This window comes from Canis lupus, chromosome 14 (genome assembly GCF_048164855.1).
Source record: "Canis lupus baileyi chromosome 14, mCanLup2.hap1, whole genome shotgun sequence".
Classification (NCBI taxonomy): domain Eukaryota; kingdom Metazoa; phylum Chordata; class Mammalia; order Carnivora; family Canidae; genus Canis; species Canis lupus.
Window position 1 is genome coordinate 12186535 of NC_132851.1, and position 20929 is coordinate 12207463.

The window sequence follows — 20929 nt, forward strand, 5'->3', positions numbered from 1 at the left end:
ATCTTCCAAAATTTTTAATAAATTTGGAAGCTTAAACGTTTTTCTTTCCTTAGCTTGGACCTTCTGGGTTCTAAATCTCAGTCTTGATAAGGGAACTAAATTTTCTTTAGAAAAATTTTGTGTGGGGACGCTTGGGTGGCTCAGTGATTGAGCATCTGCCTTCGGCTCAGGGCGTGATCCTGGAGTCCCAGGATCGAGTCCCACATCAGGCTCTGTGCATGGAGCCCTGCTTCTCCCTCTGCCTGTGTCTCTGCCTCGCTCTCTGTTTCTCTCACGAAAGAATAAATAAAATCTTTTTTTTTTTTTTTTTAAGAATAAATAAAATCTTAAAAAAAAAACAAAAACCAAAAAACACCATGTGTATGCAAAAGAAGCATGGCAGGTTATAAACAACTCAAAACAACATACATGACAATGTTTGGGTGAAACCACCTTTGGGTTTTTCTCTTTTTTTCCATTTTTCTTTAGTTTGTCAAATTTTTTTCTGATATAATAAAATGCTTTTAAAACCATGGAAAAAAGGAAGTAACAGAAGGTTTATTGAAACACAAGGGCTCAGCTTAGGACAAGTGAGAAATGAGAACCCAGGAGGGAAGGAAAAGTAGGAATGTGATGGTTTCCCAGAGATTACTACTGGGAATGGGTGATGGGGAGGAGACTAATGTTACTAGTTTTAACACATGCCAATCTGAGTACAGGTGACAATTTTAACTAATGTCTAGTATTTACAGAGTGCACATTTGAGGTCTTCTACTAATGGCAGGAAGAGAGCTATCCCCCAGAGTACATGCCATGTAAGAGATTAACATGAGGTCCCAAAAAACATCTGGGAACCAAAAAAAAGGCCGGGGGGGGGGATGGCAAGAGACAATGTTATAGAAGCCAAAATTAAAATTGGAAAACTGGAGCAGCAGATGCAGGAAAAAATATCAATTTTTTACCATAAAATACCTATTCTCAGATTATCAAAAGCAGAACCAAATCTGCCAATCCTTGGGCTACTGTTATCATGCTTAGTTTAGATGGAACAAATGAAATCATACCATAGCGTTCAGGCTGCCAACCCAGCCCTAAACAAGAGTGAAAACCTGAACAGGGCATAAAATAAGGTGAATATATAACCAAGGAGTTGCAGGAACCTGGGAAGGTTTGGCCCTTACAGCTCTGCAGCAGGTCATGGAGATGGTGGGACAAGCCCAGGCCTGGTTCCTGAAGTTCTCCCGCTGAGGGCAGCAGGTTCAGCAGGACAGACTGGTGAGCTCTCTGAGATTAAATCATCTCAAAGTAATGAAATATGTTCTAAATGATACTCTATGATGCTGAAGACCATGCTGAAACTTATGCAGACTTACACAGCTGGAAGCACTTAAAGTTTAAAAATTACTTTTGTTTGTAAAACCATTTATATTCATGCTTTTATCCAGCAGCCCTGTTCATAGGAATGTTTCCAAAGGAAATACATTTAACAAAAGCAAACACCTACATTAATAAGAGATCCATTCCAAATGGAGCTCTTATAGAGGAAAAACAGAACAAAGGCAGGAAAGAGGAAGGAAGGAAGGAAATTAAAATTAAACTAAATAGCTTATGATCAATGAACTGCTCATAAATATCTAAATGATACATAAGAGTAAGTCCATTAAAAATAATAAATATGTAGACTTACAGAAATAATAATTACTAGGAAAAGTGGAATACAAAACAGTATATTCCCTGAAAAATTACATTTTCAAAAACTAAAATATAATGTGTAAGAATTAAAAGAGGTTGGCATGATAATGTCTGGGTTCCCCCCCCAAATAAATCTGTGATACTGCTATTATTATTCTAATGCAAATTCTTAGTTACTATAATTTATGAGTCCACATTTTTGTAGGATGAGCATAAAAGATGGAAAAATAATAAGCATATACTATAAAACTTTGATTCAGTAACTAGAATAAATAACCTTGAAACGTCAAGTACATTAGACTCATTGAATACATACAGTAGCCATATTTAGTATCTATATGGAGAGCTAGACCAGCATACAAGAGTATCTATGATCTGTTACCAACATGTGAGAAACTGAGAGAGAGGGCTGGAGGCACAGTAAGAGAAGGGGTTTGAGGAGGAGGGCAAGGAAGCAGCCAGAGCCTTGAAGTGGAAGCGGCAGTTGCCAGAGCCTTCAAAATCTCCAAAGCAGCCCCAACACCAACATTAGGACTTTCCTGGGAAGGTAAGCAGCTGGTTCCCAGGAATCCGATGTGGGACTCGATCCCAGGATCCCACTCGGGATCATGCCCTGAGCCGAAGGTAGATAGCCCAATGGCTCAACCATTGAGCCACCCAGGTGCCCCCATATGTGTTTTTTAGTTGTAATCATATTCTATAAACTTTTTTCAATGTATTTTTTTTCAAATTACAAGCATTTCTTATATTATTGCATTATCTTTGTTGATGCTTTAGTAGCTGTTTCCTAGCATGGTTTGCTTAAGCATTCATCTTGCTTTTCTAATATTTTTAGCATTATGTCACTAATAATTATATGGTAAAGTCTTTGATCCATTAGGATAAATGCCTTAGGATAGATGACCAGAAATTGATTTACTGAGATAAAAGGTATAGATATGCATATGTGGGTACATATATTTTATATTTCATTACATTTGTATGTGCATACATAGGTATATGTACATATGCATATAAATATAAACATAAATTTTCACAAGACATTGATGAATGACTTTCCAAGAAGAAATTTATTTCTCAAAGGAGAATAAACATTTTATATAGTTTTATAGCCTATATTTTTTACTGAGTATATTATGATCATTTTCTTACATATTTATTTTTTTAATATATTTTTTAAAAATTTTATTTATTTATGATAGTCATACACAGAGAGAGAGAGAGAGGCAGAGACACAGGCAGAGGGAGAAGCAGGCTCCATGCACCGGGAGCCCGACGTAGGATTCGATCCCGGGTCTCCAAGATCGCGCCCTGGGCCAAAGGCAGGCGCCAAACCGCTGCGCCACCCAGGGATCCCCATATTTATTTTTTTAAAGATGATTTAAGATGACCCTTAAGGATACTAAAGGTTTAGAATACATTAAGCTCTTAATGATACTAAAAATGATACTAAATAATAATGATAATGGTAGTAAATTAGCCTCCAAAAAGGTTGTAACAATTTTTACTCCCAAGAACATGAGTGTATGTATTTCACTGCATTCAATTCAGAGAATTTTAATTGTTTTCTTGCCAAGTAGATAAGTGAAATTAACATTGTATTATTGACTACTGGAGATTGAAATTAATAGCTTTGTGGTTAGATTATTAATTTTAATGGTTTGTTCATGTCTCCTTTTACTTTAAAATAGGATTTTGTTTTGGTTTTTCTTATTTCTTATTGTTACAACCTGCAACCAATTAAAGGCATATGAGCATGCAATTTTAATTGGACTCTAAGTACAATTGCTTAAATCAGATAGCTGACTATCCCTCCATGTTCTCTGCCTTGCTTGCTATAATCTGCCAGGTACAGTAGTACATTGAGATGAGAGAACTGATAAAACTGATGGCTTGAGGGGAGATAAAGTAACTCAGAGCATGCAGAGGAGCAGTAGAGAATAAGAGAAAAAAGAATACACTGTTTTTAAAAACACAACCAGAATTGTTTTTCTGGTGGGAGATATTTGGTTGTTTTCACATATGGGAAAATGCATTCATCACTATAGAAGATTCTCCCTTCAAGAAACTTAGGTGGGAGTTTCCAATTGCATTTGGGAGGTTCTAGGCTAAATAATATAAATAGAATGAGAGCAAGAAAAGCTCAGACAGTGCTTAATGTCAACACAGTAGAAATTGGAATTGTGTCTCACAGTGGGTTTGGTTCTTTTAAGACCAGGACGTAGTCCCATTCTTAAACTTACTGCTCTAAAGGGATAGCTTCAACATGCCTTGTCGGCTGTGGACGCTATTGCCAGGCCTGCTCTGAGAAAGCAGTAATAGTTAAGTAGCAGCCAATCCTCATAGTTCTGCCAATTTTTTTTTTTTTTGGTTATTTTTTTATATGCAGGAATCATGCTCCCGAAGAAAGCCTCCTGTTTTATTCTGTGATATTTCCTTACTTTCCCTTGTAGGAGTTTTAGAACTTAAGATGTTCAACTACCAACAGCAGATGCCCTGCTCTGGCCTTACGAAAACACTGAGAGGCACCAGGGGGCTGCCTTGAAGATGTTATTGCTGTGAATTCATGACATGTCACAGATGTCTCTTGCACGGCTTGCTGGTTCCTGGATGCTACACAAAGAATCTTACCCAATCTATGCACACGCTATGAGGCAAAGAGCAAGACAGTATTGTCATTAAATGGTTGAACTATATTGGGTTTACTTGGAGGGTAAGGACCACTGAGGTCAGCCTCTGCCAATAGGATCACTCAGGTAAAACCCTTCAATGAAACATCTTACGTTTCTTATTGTTTCTTCATCCTAAAAGTGTTTGTATTCTAAAAGTATGGTCCTTTGGCTTAGTCCTATGGGGTTGTGGACAAAATTTTATATACTAGGAGACTTAATTTTCTCTTTGTATAGTTTTTTCTTCTCTCCATCAATGCATATCAGGAATGACATACAAAACAATGGGTAAAATTTTAAACAGAGTAAGTGCCTAAACCTTAATATTTGTATGGAAGCTTAGCTGAGGAAAATAACTGTTCGAAACTTCATTATCACCTAGGATTCTGATAAGGAAAGCACTGTGTAATGCACATGAGCTTATAACAGCTTAGGTGGCTATAGTAGGAAGGGGATCTTCTATGGGCAATTGCTTTCTAACTCCTTTTATTCTGGAATGTAGGAAAGAACCCTATTTTACAGATGAGTAAGGAAAAATCAGTCAAGGTAAGCCACTTTCTCAAAGACACGCAGCTACTAAATGACTTATATGAGATTTGATTCCTGATATACTTGGCTCCAAATTTGTCCCAAGATTTGGCTCACTAAGCACACAAAACCATAGAGTATCCAGTAACTAGGCTGGAAGAGGTTTCTTAGTGAAGGTCTATGACAAACCATAGGGCAGCTTGTAGGACACAGAAGCCCTTATTCTTTCCCCATCTGACTGCCCAGGGCATATGCAAACTTTTACCTTTAGATGCCTTTAGGGCAGGAAAAGTTAGTGGAGGGGACAAATCGTCCTGACAGGGAGTTTCAACTCTGACTTGAGAAGTTATTTACCCAAGAAGAAATTGCTTTAGGTGGGAAGACACTGAGTTATTTTACTAAATAGGCTTTACATTTTGAGTGGAATAGGTTAGAAGGTAATATATTCAGACAATAACTCGAGCTAGATATTTCTTTTCTATGTATGAGTTACAGTGTATAAATTTCAACCTCACTGTAAATGTATGTTGTAGATGCTTTTCAAGCAGCTAGAAACTATATTTATTCTGGTTGAATAATATATTTTAACAATAATAATTTCTCTTATGAACCTAAGACTCATATTTCCATCTGCCTTCTCTATTTACTCTGCTGGAACTTTCCATATATCTGAAATTCAACATGTCTCACAGGGAAGTCATTACTTCTACTTGAACTGGCCTTTTCCTTGTAGGTGTTATCTTGATAAGTGGCTTTTAGGTAGGTTTGAAATACTGGTTCTATTCTCTTTTAACTGTCCATCCTCTCCCTCAACCAGAACATTTAATCGTAAGCATATATGTATATATATATACACACACACACATACTGACTTCTGCAGTTGTGGGGGCTGGCAAGTCTGAAATTTGTAGAGCAGGCTGGCAGGCTGGAGATGCTTGCAGTCTTGAGGCAGAATTTTCCTTAGGGAAATTACAGTTTCGTTCTTAAGGCCTTTATGATCTTTTAACTAACTGGGGAAGCCCACCTCATAATCCTCATTATTGAGATAATATCCTTTACTTAAAGTCAACTAACTGTAGATATTTGCCACATCTACAAGATAACCTCTATAGGAAGACTAGGGGAGTTCTGTTCAGTAACTAGTACCAGATACTGTTCATCTAACCAAATTGATGCATAGAAGTAACCATTGTACACATGCAATTTCTCAGCAATTTTCTGAGCATATCAGTAAACACTTAGCAGCAACTTCCTGAGTTATTAATTAACTTAGTAGTTCCAGATATTTGCTGCTGTGGATACATGAGAAGTAAGACCTAATTCCTGTCTTTGAAGAAATCATGGCTGAGACATAGAAATTGACATCAAATCAAATACATTATAATCATTGTAGTGTGAACAAAGGGGTAGGACACTGCAGAGGAGGTAGTGACATGCCATCTAGGGAGTTTACAAAAGAAATATTTCCAGTCAACACACTTCTAAATCTACTGTTTCAATCCATTGTCACCATTCTAACTCAAGTCTTCAGCATGAGCTGGAACATTGCCACACCCTCCTACCTCATCTTCCCACTGGCACTTTCAGCCACTCCTGCCTCAGCTTGCCACCAGGATAATGTACACTCCATTCTCAGTCACAACAAACAGCTTGACATTGTCTGAACCTTCATTTCTTTCTCTCTTTTTTTTCATATCCAAACATTTCATACACAATTCCCTCTGTTGAGAGTGTCCCTATTCTCACTTTATCTAGCAAGATTTTATTTATTCTTCTAGATCCAACATAAATATCTCCTATTCTGTGAGGGATTCTTCATTTCTGAGTGCAGTTAGTGCTCTTCTCTTTGTACTTTTATTATACATTGCTTATACATTGTCATAACTCATATTTGAATTGTCTTTCTCTCTCACTAAAATGTGAGCACCATAGTGGCAAGACCTGTATTATTAATTTTGCATCATCCTCTATACCTAGAATCAAACCTGGACCATGTTTAATATTTAATATATATTTGTTGATCAAAAATTGCACATTTTTAAAAACTAATGCCTTAATGTTACTTCAAGTTAATATGGACATTAAAGATAAAGCCCAATACTATTTACAATCATTCCTGATAATTAGGTATTATTTCTTTCCTATAAATTTGAGGCTGCCCTCAAATTCTGAAGATCTGAGTTCAAGTTTTAACTTTATCACTTATCATGTAATCTTGATCAAGCTAGTTCATTGCTCTGCATTTGGTTTCCTTTTTTTTTTTTTAAGATTTTATTTATTTATTCATGAGAGACAGAGAGAGAGGCAGAGACATAGGCAGAGGGAGAAGCAGGCTCCTCACAAGGAGCCTGATGTGGGACTCGATCCCGGAACTCTGGAATCACACCCTGAGCCTAAGGCAGACGCTCAGCCACTGAGCCACCCAGGTGTCCCTGCATTTGGTTTCCTTGAATATTATCTGCTCCATTATGAGAATGAAATTAAATCACACAAAAGCTTTGTAAATGAATATCCTACATAAACATCATTGCTGCTTATGAAGCTACATCCTATGTAGTTATCTTGTGGACTCTGCATCCATGGAAGATAACTTATTCCATTGTCAAATGACTTTTATACCATTTGGGGGATTTTTTCTTCTCTCTTCATCTTGTCCTGAAAGTAGAAGAAATCACAGTACCCCTTTGCTAAGAGACTTAGGGAAAACATGTACATTCCTTTCTTGTTTGAATTTGTTGGATTACGACCAGGGGATAAAAAATCCTGATGATTTCCTACTTGGTATCTTATTACATGGCTATTTTTCATATTTTTATTTTTTATCTCTGTTATCTAAAATTGGTTTAAATGGTAATAAAGATTATTTTGTACACTAGGAATAAATCCTGGGTTTTATTTCTTAAGTACATAATCATGTGCCTTAAAACATTTAATGGGCTTCTATTCAGTATGTGAAATACAAAATAAAAAGAATATAAGATACTTATTCATGAAGAGCTTGTAGGGAACTGGTGCATTGAAACATTGTAATGTGAGAACAACAGTGCATCTATTAAGAAATGCCAAAATAAAATCTTTAATTTTGTAGATAAATGTATTTAAATGGCAAAATTCATAAAACAAAAATTTTTTAAAAAGGTTTTATTTATTTATTCATTCATGAGAGACAGGGAGAGAGAGAGAGAGGCAGAGACATAGGCAGAGAGAGAAGCAGCCTCCATGCAGGGAGCCCAATGTGGGACTCAAACCCAGAATGCCAGATCACAATCTGAGCCAAAGGCAGATGCTCAATCGCTAAGCCACCCAGGCATCTCTCATAAAACAAACTGATATTCATAGTATCTGAGGTTTCTTCACATATGAAAATGTATGTTAACCTATCACAGATTTAAAGGAAATTAATATAACTGTGATTCTCAAAAAAGTCGTATCTAAAAGATAAATTGATCCTACTAGAAATTCTAGTTCCTAGCTATAAGCTTTATAGAAAATATTTTGTTGCTGTTTTATCGTTGTCTGATCCTTTTTTTTTTAAAAAAAAATGAGATTTATTTGACACATAGCATTATTATAGTTTCAGGCATACAATACAATGATCCAATATTTGTATATATTGCAATATTGCCTGATCTAAAAGCAGTCTATGCTTTTATCATTCTCAAAGAGAATCTGAGATTAATCAATACAAATATGTATTCCTGAAGTTATTATGAAATCAAATGAATCTTAAAGTACCAGGTAGAACCGATTGTCTTTTCAAACAATTCATGTCTTAAATGACTATTTCAAATGTATCGTTTATGATCTGCCCATGGATTTTATACTTTGTGAATCAGGAGAATGCTACATAGTAGTTCATCTAGAGGATGTCTGTCTTGATTCTGCTGCACACCTGTTAGTAATTCCTGGCTCCTCTGGAAATGCCAACACACACTTTTCCAAACAAACTTCTGGATTTTCCTACTGAAAGTAAGTATTTTTTTTTCTTTTTTTAATGAAGTCACTATAAAGCAGTGCTGAAGAGTATGGGCTTTTAGCCAACCATTCCTGCCTCAGTAACTTTATTTTCCAAAACCAAGAAAATGGGCTTTTGATTTTTTTTCTGAGTTGATTTTCTTAGAGTTGCCATACAGATCAAATGAGGGAACATACGTAGAGTTTGAGGATGCTGGCCATGGAGTGGCACAAATACAGCTATTAGTTAATGCCTCTCTTGAATTATAACTAGGTGGAAAATCTGAATGGTTTGTTCTGTACCAAAACCAAATGGAGAGAATCCTGAGCAGAGTATTTATGGGTAAACATTTAATTTTATGCTCTCAGTTTTATAAACTCTTGCCTCTGACTTGGAATAAAATGAAATAATTTGAAATCTGATATCAAAATAGAAAAATTTGTTATCATTGAATGATCACTGAATATTAGAGCCAGCAGGGCCATTACAATTGATCCAGGACAATATCTTTCCTTTAAAAGTAAGTATATGAGACCTAGAGAGGCAAAACAACTTGTGCATGTTTATATACTAAGGGGTAGCAAGATAGAAGCTCTACTTTGGCTCATTCTTAGAAAGAAACATGACTCACAACTCTTTTCCTCTTTAACCTATTAATGCAGCAGGTTAATCTAATTAAGGAAACTACATTTTTCAAATGAGTTAGTATCTGTACAATATCTATATAATATTTAAAATATTAAAGACTCATAGGATGAGTAAAATATTTTACAGGACAGAGCTCCACTGCTAATTTATTTTCATTTTTTATTTTCTAATAAAATGGAGATGTTTCAGATTGGATGGATTTATTTGTAACTAGCTGACTCTGATTAATTTATATGGTACCCAATTTCAGCACTCCCACTCTCTGCTCTCTGAGGGCTTAGTGTCAGGAACGGAGGCTGGCATTAAAGTCAGAGCAGATGTGTATTCACTTCCTCCTCCCTAGCTTGGCTCAAGCTGTTGGTGTAATCTCTAGTCAACTCTAACACTCAATTTTTGGATCACTGCCTTAAAAAATAATAACATTCTGAATGAGATTCTGGTTCAGAAATCCTACCCCAGATAGAATGATCCTTCTTGTATTTGCTTGACTGGAAATTCTGGAAGGAGCAGATAGGTTAGGCAGGCCTGTAGTTAATATAATTCCTCTTCCTTGTGTGGAATTGGGAGTACATCTTCCGTAAGGAAGTCTCCCTACTGGTGACATACACCTTGCACATGACCTTTGTTCTGTGATCTAACCCTGATTTCATTTCCTTCTCTGAGTATATAATACCTATTTCCCAATAAAGATGGCTATTCATCGTGTATGTTCTTTTTTGTTTCCAACTCTCTCAGGCAAGTTTAAGCAAGCAGCAAATGCTAAAATAAGTTTTCCCAAAGTTTAAACATGCTAATGGTTTACAGCATCTTAACTTGGTGGAGGAATGTTTTCATTCTAGCTGAACAGATTCTGAAGAATCTTCTTACTGTTTTTAGTTTGATTTTTCTGTTGTCATTTGGTTTAACTATTTCTATTATGTCTTAAATGAGGAAGGCATGCAGATTCAACAGCAAAAACTGTGGATCATACCCTGGAGGAGCCACAGAAAATAATATAAAAGTCAAAAATGATGTTGTAAACAACATCACAAACCTAAGAGTAAATCTATTTGAAGTCAGGATAGAATGAAGATGTATTTTAGCTATTTTAATTTATAAAGTGAAATCTTGGCACTTTAACATTGGAAGGTGGTTCAAATAATCTAGAAATTGATGAAAGCTCTCATTTGATCTATGAGAATAACAAATGTCAAATTTTTGAGAGAAGGATGCACAAGGATTTTTTTTTACAATGTTCCGTCCTAGTAGGAACTAGTTTCTTTTCATTTTGATGAAGTGCCTCCAACCTTTTACTGTTTTTTTTTCCTGTAGCAGGAACTCTGGATCTGAAATGAGATCAGATTTTTAAGTTTCCACTAAGTGAACATCATTTAGCATTTTCATTCTTTTAAGAGAGCTCATCAAATAATTGCCTTCTAATAGCAGGCAAGCAGGATAAGGCATCATGAAGCTAATGAAAATTTAAAATGGTCTCCATTTTCCATTGGCTTGGGAAAAGTTTATCAGAGCAATGACACACCCCACAGAAAATGACACACCTCTGCAAAGACATGCAGAAAGCAAGATGAGTCTTCTGGTTCTCCAAAGCTTAGCAGTGGTTTAACCTGACAAATTCTAAGGCAAAAAGTCAGAAATTAAGATCCCTATAACTGAAAAGAACTGAGCTTATCTGTAACATCTGCACAAAAATGTCTACGAAACTCTCACTTAAAGCTATCTCCTTTTAAGTGCTGTATCAAGCCTACATATTTCTGAGTATGTCCCAGATGATTTTTCTTAACTTTAACTTCTAGTCCTAAAAAATAAAACAGAGGATCATAGGGGGAGGGGGGAGAATAAAACAAAATGAAATCAGAGAGGGAGACAAACCATGAGAGACTCTTAATCACAGGAAACAAACTGAGGGTTGCTAGAGGGGAGGGGGCGTGTGGTCACTGGGGGAGGGGCATGAAGGAGGTCATGGGATGGGGTGAACACCAGGTGTTATATAAGACCAATGGATCACTGACCTCTACCCCTGAAACTCACAGTACATCATATGTTAATTAATTGAATTTAGATAGAATAAAATTTTTAAATTTCCAAAAAATTTTACTTAAGTTGTATTAAGGAAGGAAGAACACTTTTTTTAGTTTGGGTTTACCCAAAATCAGACTCAGACAGGGAAATAACTATATATATCTTATTTGGGAGATGATCCCAGAAAGCACAAGAGAAGCTGTGGGAGAAACTGAGAAAGGAAAAGGAGAAAGCCCTTAAAGCAAGCATGAGTAAGTGGATTACCATTGTGATCAGTTGGGGTTCAGTTCTGCTGGGGATCTTCTGAGAAATCATATAGAATGTACTTCAGTATTGCATCACCAATGGAAGAGGAAACTGGGTTATTTATCCATCAACTCTCATTCCTCAGTGGTATGGGGTTCCCTGACATCTTGGGCTACCTGTGTATAAGTTGTACCAGCTCCTGTGGCACTGATAAAAGCCCTCAGACAAAGAAATAGAATCACACTTGAGAGCACCACTCTCATGACCTAATCACCTCTAAAGTGCTCCATCTCCAAACACCATCATATTGGGATTTAGGTTTCAACATAGGAATTTTTTTGCTGGGGGGTGGAGCTGTAAACATTCAACAGCATTCTGCTCTTGCACCCTCCCCCCAAATTTGTGACCTCACATACAAAATATATTTATTTCACTCCAAAAGTCTTGACATGTTCCAGTATCAACTCTAAAAAATCTGAAGTCCAAAGTCTTACTTATATATTGTCTAAATTAGATATGAAGAAAACTCAGATATGACTTGAGATACACTGTATCTTGAGGAAAAATTCCTCTCCAGCTGTGAACCTTTAAAACTACACAAGTTAGATGCTTCCAAAATACACTGATGGGACAGGCATTCCCATTCTAAAGGGGAGAAGTAGGAAAGTAGTGTTAAGGGGCACCTGGGTTGCTGAGTTAATTAAGTGGCTGCCTTTGGCTCAGGTCTTGATTTCAGGGTCCAGAGATTGAGCCCCCCATCAGGCTCCCTGCCCATAAGGAGTCTGTTTGTCCCTCTGCCCTTCCCCCTAGTTGTGCTTTCTCTCTTTTAAATCAATCAATCAATCAATCAATCAATAAATAAATAAAATCTTTAAAATAAAAAAAAGAGAAAGTAGTGTTAAATTAACTTTAAATGGAGATATTACACTGAGGTGACTTTAATGCCTTTGTAGCTTACATAAGTGAACCAAAACCTAAACCTGTAATCCCTCATGGTTAAAAAATCACAACCTAAGGACAACCAATCATGAGCAGCCATCTAGGCTTTACCAAAGAAAGCAACTACTTAAATTGTAGCCAATCAAATGATTTTCTTGTATTGCTTGTTTCCATATCCTCTAGCTTCCATTGATGGACCTATCCTAACCACTTCCAGTTTGGTGCTGCTGGATTCAAACTGGTTTTTGTTAACTCTCTAAATTTTAATATGTCTCAGTTTACCTTTCAACACAAAAGGAATGACAGGTCCCAAGCAAGTCCGAAATTTAATGGGACAAATTTCATTTGACCATAGGCTCAAGAAGAATTCTCTTTGACTCAGTGTTCTGCTTTTCAGGTCCACAGGGCTGGCAGTGTCACTTCTACATCTTGGTGGGCCCCATTCATACCAAGGATCTCTGCTGGGATCCAGTGGCTCTGCTAGGTGGCACTGTCCTTTGAAACCTAGGTGAAGGCATCATTGATTCCTCAAATCAATGAAGTCTCAAGATGAGTTAATTATCTTTATTCTCAAACATGCCTTCTTTTGTGTTTCTTATCAGAAAAAGTAATACTATCCAATTGCCAAAAATGGAGTCATAATGAATTTTTCCCTCTTATCATTTTCCAAATTCTAGGTCACAAAATTTTTTAAATTTCATCTCAGCAGTGTTGATATTCCCTCACCAGTACATTCCTTATTTCTTTAGTGAAGGGAATGACATTCAAGCCTTCCCAGGGAACATAGCTGATGGCCTCCTGATTTCATTTTGACTTGTTCACCCCTCTGTTCCTTCTAATCTTTACTAGCCAAGGCAGTTCTGCATCTCACTTTTGATGACATCAGGCCAAGCCTTAGAGTCATTGTAACGTTAAAAGAGAGTACTCCTATACCAATAAACTCTCATCTCCCCAGTCCAATACTCTAACTATTCAAACCCATATCCCCATTTCTTGCTAGTATGTATTTGCCAGATTCTACAGTGTTTTTGGTGGATAAGATATTTCTTCACATAGGGCTATACTTGTCTGCTCAGGATATGCTAGTTATTGGTCTAGATCATGTGCTCTAAACCAGAGTAAAATGGATTTTTTTTTTTGAAAAAAAAACTTATATATTACAAGTTATTTGTTGTCCTCCAAGGGACTACAAAACAAATAGATATATGGTATATCTATGTTACTAAAATTTACCAGCAGAATGTTGGTGAGGGGGCAGCCCGGTGGCTCAGCGGTTTAGCCCCGCCTTCAACCCAGGGCCTGATCTTGGAGACCAGGGATCAAGTCCCACATTGGACTCCCTGCATGGAGCATGCTTCTCCCTCTGCCTGTGTCTCTGCCTCTCTCTCTCTGTGTCTCTCATGAATAAATAAATAAAATCTTTTAAAAAATAAAAGAATGTTGGTGAGGGTAAATGTCTAAGAAGGTCCTTAGGTAGCTGATAATGAAAAAAAACAAGGTTGAGAAACATTGGTCTAGATGTTACAACTATATTTCTCAACCTTGACAATATTGACATTTTGGACTAGATCATCTTTATTGTGGGGCTGTCCTATGCATTATAGGATGTTTAGCAGCATCCCTGGTCTCTATTCATTAGATGCTAGTAACATTTTTCTCCTCCTTCCCAAGTCATAACAACAAAAAAATGTCTCCAGACACTGCAGTGGTTTTCAAGTGTTAGCACACATCAGAATCTCCTCTAGGTTTTGTTAAAACACAGATTTCCGGGTCCTGCTCCCTAATGGGACCTGAGAATTTGCTTTTGTAAATAATTTAAAAGAAGCATGGGTAATTTTAGTACTTATCTCATAGTATTATTTTCAGGATCAAATGAAGTAAGGCTGAGAATAGCCAGAACAAAAGCCCTAGAGTTGGAGTATGCTCAGTTTGGTCAGGGGGTAGATAGCAGGAATATCAGTAGCTAAAGCAGAGTGAAAAAGGAGGAAAGTAAAGTAGATGAATTAAGAGCTGTAGTAAGGCACCATATCTCGCAGAGCATATTGACCACAGTAAGGCTTTAAATTTAACTGAGTGATCAAGACCCATGGTAGTATTTTGAACAGATGTGATCTGACATAGATGAGAAGGTTGACCCTGTTTGCTGTGTGGGGTGTAGACTGAATGGAAGCAATAGGAGAAGCAAGAATACTAGTTAAGAGGTTATTGAAACTCATGAAGAAATGTTGGGGTTTGGATTTCCTGTGGAATTGGGGGAAAGTATAAGGTTATGGAAAATTTCCAAGTAAGAGTTGGCAAGATATGATGATGGATTGCAAATGCATGACAGAAAAAGAGAGGAGTCAAGGGTCAAGAACATCCCCAAAGTTTTGGGTCTGAACTGGAAATATGGAGTTACCGTTTATTGAATTTGAGAATAATGAGGAAAGGTGAAGTTTGGGGGGAGAAGATCAGGCATTTAGTTTTGGACATGTAAAGTTTGAGGTATCTAAAGTGGTCATATTGAGTAAATGATTAGCTATATGAATCTGTAGTTCAAGAATGGGTCTGGACTATAAATACAAATGCCCAATTATATTTCCACAGATGATGTTTAAAGTTTTGACATTGGAAGAGATTGCTTAAGAATGGGTGCAGAAAGAAAAGAGATAAGATCTGGGGACTGAACCCTACTGAGCTAAAAAGATTTAGCGCAATTGGAAACTAAAGTTATTTTTAATAAAATGGATTATGAAGAATTGTTTTGCAAAACTTTACAAGTAAAATGATTGAAAAACACCCCAGTCAAATGTCTCCTGGTATAATAATTCAGGCAAAAGCCAAAGAAAGTTATTATCCTTGGTCTTTGGAATTCAGGGTAGGGTAGGTTTATTGAAAAATTGAATTTGCGTGTGTACCTATGGGCTATAATAATTACCTCTGGCAGCTAATTACAGGAATTAGGACTAGTCTAACAGTTATTATTTTACTTGAAAAGGAGTAGTGAAATTTGTTTTATGCTGCATAAAGAACTTGTTTGATATATATTTCATGAGCCCTAGTTGAGAGGGAGCATTTCATATTGGAATATATGAAAGCTTCTAATCAAACATTTATGTCAGAAAGAGTTTTCTTTTGTGGAAGAAAGTTAATGTGATAAAAAAGTAAAAAGGGCATAATAATGCCCTGAAGATGCTAATCCATTTTAGACAAGATAGAGGGCAGGGAGGAGCCTTGGTAATGAACAGATCTCTACAACTCGACCGAAGTCAGGAGTTTGGGCCATAGGCATAGCTTTTGACCTCAATTTCCACGTGGAGCCTCTTAAAGTTCTATTCTCTTAGCTAACTCTGAGCCCATTCTGTTACACCTGCTTAATAACACAGCAGCTGTGAGTGGTGGCCTTTAACTCTCTTCAGACTCTTATGTTTGAATGGGAGGAAACAAAGAAATTTAATTTAAATGAATCTAGGATCTAATGCGAGCAATTTCTGAAGGGGAGATAAGATGCTTTAAAATGTGTTTATTTTATTTGGTAGAATATATTTCCTGTCAGCGTTTGTCTTTTCCAACTATTCCAGGCTGAGACCATATAAGCCATCATACTCTCCCTTAATGTGAATGAATTTTCATAGGCCTGTGCATGACTTATACATCATCAACAAGTCTCCCCTTTCTCTGTCCTCTTCTATCTTTTACATGGCTGATTGGATATTGGAATAAGTCTGATATTCTAGTAATGACCATTGGGCTCTTGATTTCAACTTCTTTATCCCAGAACCATGTTCCCTCCTCTACCTCAGTAAGTATTTTTCTACCCCTAGACTTGGGATCTGGTAAACAAGGGAGTATGTGAGTGGCTCAGAAGACTACACACTTCACTTGTTTTCCTCTTCCCACTCTTTTGGTTCAGTCCTAGGTCTGGGTATTGACCCAGGTTCCCATCTCATTCATTCAAAGTAGTGTCCTTGTGTGGTGTCCTCTCTGGAACTGGAATCCTGACCTTAACTATGTATTATTTGACTAGCTGGACCAGTTCCTGTGAGATTGGACCATCTTTCTGCTTGGGGTTAGCATATTTTTAAGATGTCTTATAAATCAACTATTTCTTGTTTGATGGTCAAGTGTACAGCTACCTTCTGGTTGCTTTATTCTGCCTTCTTGATTGTAGATCACAATGCTAATTAGTTTTAGAACCTCTGTTTGAGAATTGGGACCTAAAACACTGTGTCTTGACCATGTGGACTTCTTCTCTGGAATGATCCGGGAATCTGTTCCCCAGAATCCCCCCTTCTTGTTTGGGTCCCAGCCTTGTCATTATTTCATCCCCTTTCCTCTCTCTCTCTACCTCCATTCTGGGATGTTGTAGGTTTCTAATCATCTGTTTGTTCAGTAATCAGATAACTTGAGTTAATGAAGTATTAACATAGTAACATTCATGTCTCATACAAATCTGTTTTATCTAACATTGAATTTTAACTTCTAAACTTAAGTAGAACACAATTTTGAATCCCCGTCTAAGACTCAGATTTACTTCACTAAAGTTGTGTCAATTTCATGAGCCTTTCTGAAGTCCGAAATGTCTTTTCAGGATTGAAGTGAAAACAATAATAGATCTTATGTGTATTCCCCATGAGGATCAATGCACATTTCCATTTACTTTCTTTCAATCAGAAGTGAGCAATTTTTCTCATGTTTTGTTTTTTCCTTTAGCTTAGGTCAAAAATTGATTTTTACTGGTAAATTTAATTTTATAAACCTTGGTTCTATTACTGTCTCTGATGTGATCATTTTTAAGAGAGAATTGAAACTACTCTAATGACAGCCTATTTGAATGCCTGACATTTGACCATTACATGATAATATTTTAAGACAGAATAATAATTTCTTTACATCCTACTCCCAAAGTTATGTGCTTCAAAAGCATAGGTACATTTGTTATTCCTGGAAGTGAGAAAAGCTCTGAGAATATTGTGCCTCTGTTCTCTGATCCCCTGAGCATTTAACATAATAATGATGCTTGCATTTATGTATCATTTAATGCATTAAAAAATGTTTCTTGTAGCAGCCTAGCAAAATAAAAAGAGCATGAATTTTGGAATTAGGCAACCTTAGACTTAAATCCCAGCTAACATCTTACCATCTGTGTGATCTTGGTCAAGTTCCTTAATCTGTCTGCACTCATTTTTTTTTCAACTCAAAAAATGGGGGCGATGCTACTTATTTAGGGAAGTTGGGAAGATCAAATCATGTAATGTATGCACTGCTACTGGCACATGGCTCTCAGTACATCCTGGTTTGATAGGAACCTTGGGAGATTGAGAGGAATTGAAATAATAACCAACATAAATAACTTGCAAGGACTTTTTGTATGTGTAATAGGTAAGTATTTCCTCCTCACACATCAGTACAAGAAATGTTATTTTGGTTTAATTTTCTGTGTGCCCCTACTCTCCGTGGAGGTGAGAAATTAAATCTCAGTCATGTGTTTTAGTGTCTTCTCACTCCTTGGATTCCAAATTTGGAGGGGGGAAAGAAGGATGCTTGTGTGCATATAGAAAGATGTGGGAGGTGGAATGGCCCTCCCTCCCAGTTCTTACAGCACCTCTTTTTTGCAAAAGCTACTTTCTGTTTTACCCTCCAGAGAGCACTAATGCTCTCTTTAAAGCTCAGAAGTGCATTCCTTAGAAATCCTGTCCATGGACTATAGGCTTGGTCACTGAAGACCTTTGGTGATCAGTACTTGGCCTCCATCAGTATTCTGCAATGAGCAACCATCAGAGATATTACATGCACTCATGTGATCTCCCTGGACCCTACTCTGTTGTGGAAAACTCTTCTACTGGCCTCCGTTCCCAGTACCAGCCTTTATCCCTGTTCATTCCAAGGCTCTTCACTTCATATTACACCTGTGAGGAAGTTATTCCTCACGCACAGCACATTTTACTTTCAAATCTCAGGTTCTCTGAGGCAGTGGGGCCTAGAAGCAGAGTACCAAATTTTGAATACTTTTGGGACAAAAGGAAGGAAATAGTAACATTCTTTTAAGTATCCAGTATTAAGTGAAAATAATATATACGTTAATACAATAGTATACGTTATACATATATATATATAGTACATATATATAGTATAATATATACGTTAATATATACGTTAATACAATAGATCTTTCTACAATAATTTAGGTCTTCCATTACTTCTATGATGTAAGTTCTTAAGCCACCACATCATGCTCAATAAGGAAAGAGGGGAATCCTGGATTCTTACTCCATGAGGATTTGCCCCTTTCCCAACTGACATACTGCTTCACTGTTAAGAGGGAAAAAATCCTACAGTAACTGGTAGTTCTGATCAAAGTCCTCTGAGAGGGAGTTCACTCATGCCCTGGCCTCAAGACATCCAACATGAGCATGCATGATGTCTCCCCAGACCTTCTTAGGACCGATCCCATCATGATTTACATACCTCTTCTGATTAGTCAAGACTAGAAACAGCTGCCTGTGTTATCCATCATCAGGACTTTTATCACTATATGGGTCCAGTGAGTGCTCTTATCCATCTGCCTCCATTTCTGGCCCGATCTACCTCTCCTCACCGGCTTCCCAAACCCTTCCATTGTGTCTTCTGCCATTGGAAAAATACCCTTTATCCTCATCCAACTTCCTGTCCATTTTCATTCTCTTCATCTTCTTTTTCTAATAGAAACTAGCTTTTCCTTGATGTCACTTACCTCCTGCAATTCTTTTAAATGGGGATGAATTTTCTCCTAACTTAGAACCTAGAACTGGATATATATGTTCCCCTCTACCTCTATTTTTTTCGTATTGATTCCAAAAAATAAAGTCTAGAAAATGTCATCCAGCTTTAAGTTGTCACCTGGGCTTCATCATTCCTTTCCATGGGCTGTGGGGACCAAGAATACAGCCATACAAGTAGTTCCCAGCACTCGTTTCAGTGGCAGGAGAAGTAAGGGCATTGTGCTTCAGTTGTCATAGGGGCAGAGTTTGCATTTAGATGAAGAAGTGGTATCATATGTCAAAAGAATATTTGGCAACCAAAATTATTTTGAGTAAAAAATGACCCAAATATGTTTCAGTGAGCTTTTCTATTACCTCTAGAACAAGCCTTTTGATGAAAAAATACTAAATTTTCTATAAATTTACTTCTTATTAATTACAAAATTAATGTTCACGGATAAACTAAGTAAAAGGAACAAAGGAACAACACAGGAGAAGAATATAAAAAGCAAACAAATGATGCTCGCATATATCCCATATTAAATATAGGAACAAGTTTTGGTAGCTAAGGGTATATTATTACATGCAATTGCTATTTGCTGAGTACATATTTTGCTAAATATTATCTAAGCACAAACTCAATATATCTTTTTAAAAATTGAACTTACGGGTACCTGGTGGCTCAGTCAATTAAACGTCTGCCTTCGGCTCAGGTCATGATCCCAGGAGTCCTGGAATGGAGCCCCACATCGGTCTCCTGCTAGGTACTTCTCCCTCTCCCTCTGCCCCTCCCCATGCTCCTGTTCTCTCTCTTTCAAATAAATAAATAAAATCTTTAAAAAAATAAGTTGAGCCTATACCCTAAATAGTAAAAGAATAATTTCCAGCTGCTGTTTTATAAGCAATTCTGTTTTCTTGCTTGATAACTTAAAAATCAAAAAAAAATTTGGTCGTTGCTTGTTTTTTTTTGATTGACTATAAAGAAATTTTTTACCTTGTCTTGTTCTGAGAAGTCATGGTTTTGGTGGATTGATTATTTTCAAGATAGTTTCCCAACAGACACTGGCTTAAGATCTCACTCAGCCTAAGTATGATGAACAAGGAGTGTGCTTTGCCACCAGATGGAAGCCTGTGGTCATCAAAGAAGTTAGGTTTCTGTCACCAGGCATACGTCACCCAGATGATGAAAGTTCCTTTTGTACACTGTGCACCATTTCCAGAAAGCATTAGTTAAAATTGGCTAATCTTTGCTCTGCGTATATTCTCTCAACCTGATTATGTTATTTTCATAGAACAAGATGAGGTGCTGGGATCAAAATGTTAGACTCAAATGAGATGTTTTCCATATTCATAATCCTTAGGTCATTGCCATATTCAGAACTATATTAGATAATAAAATTTAAAAGCCCATTTTCATTCTGAGCTGCTCAATTTTAGTAACTGTTGAATTTCACACCACCTCTCATCCCTGTGCCAACTGCCTACAGGAAACACAGAAACTTAATTGACAGGCCAAATATTTGCATCCTATGGAA

General features: G+C 36.9%; 1 long non-coding RNA gene across 2 annotated transcripts in view; it reads right to left on the reverse strand.

Annotated features, from left to right (window-relative positions):
• LOC140603725 (uncharacterized) overlaps positions 1–20520 on the reverse strand; it is a 93157-nt gene extending 72637 nt beyond the window's left edge. For both annotated transcript variants that reach the window (XR_012006688.1, XR_012006687.1), the window contains exon 1: positions 20389–20520. This is a non-coding gene — a long non-coding RNA (uncharacterized lncRNA). The remainder of the gene's footprint in view (positions 1–20388) is intronic.
• Positions 20521–20929: the final 409 nt, after the last annotated feature.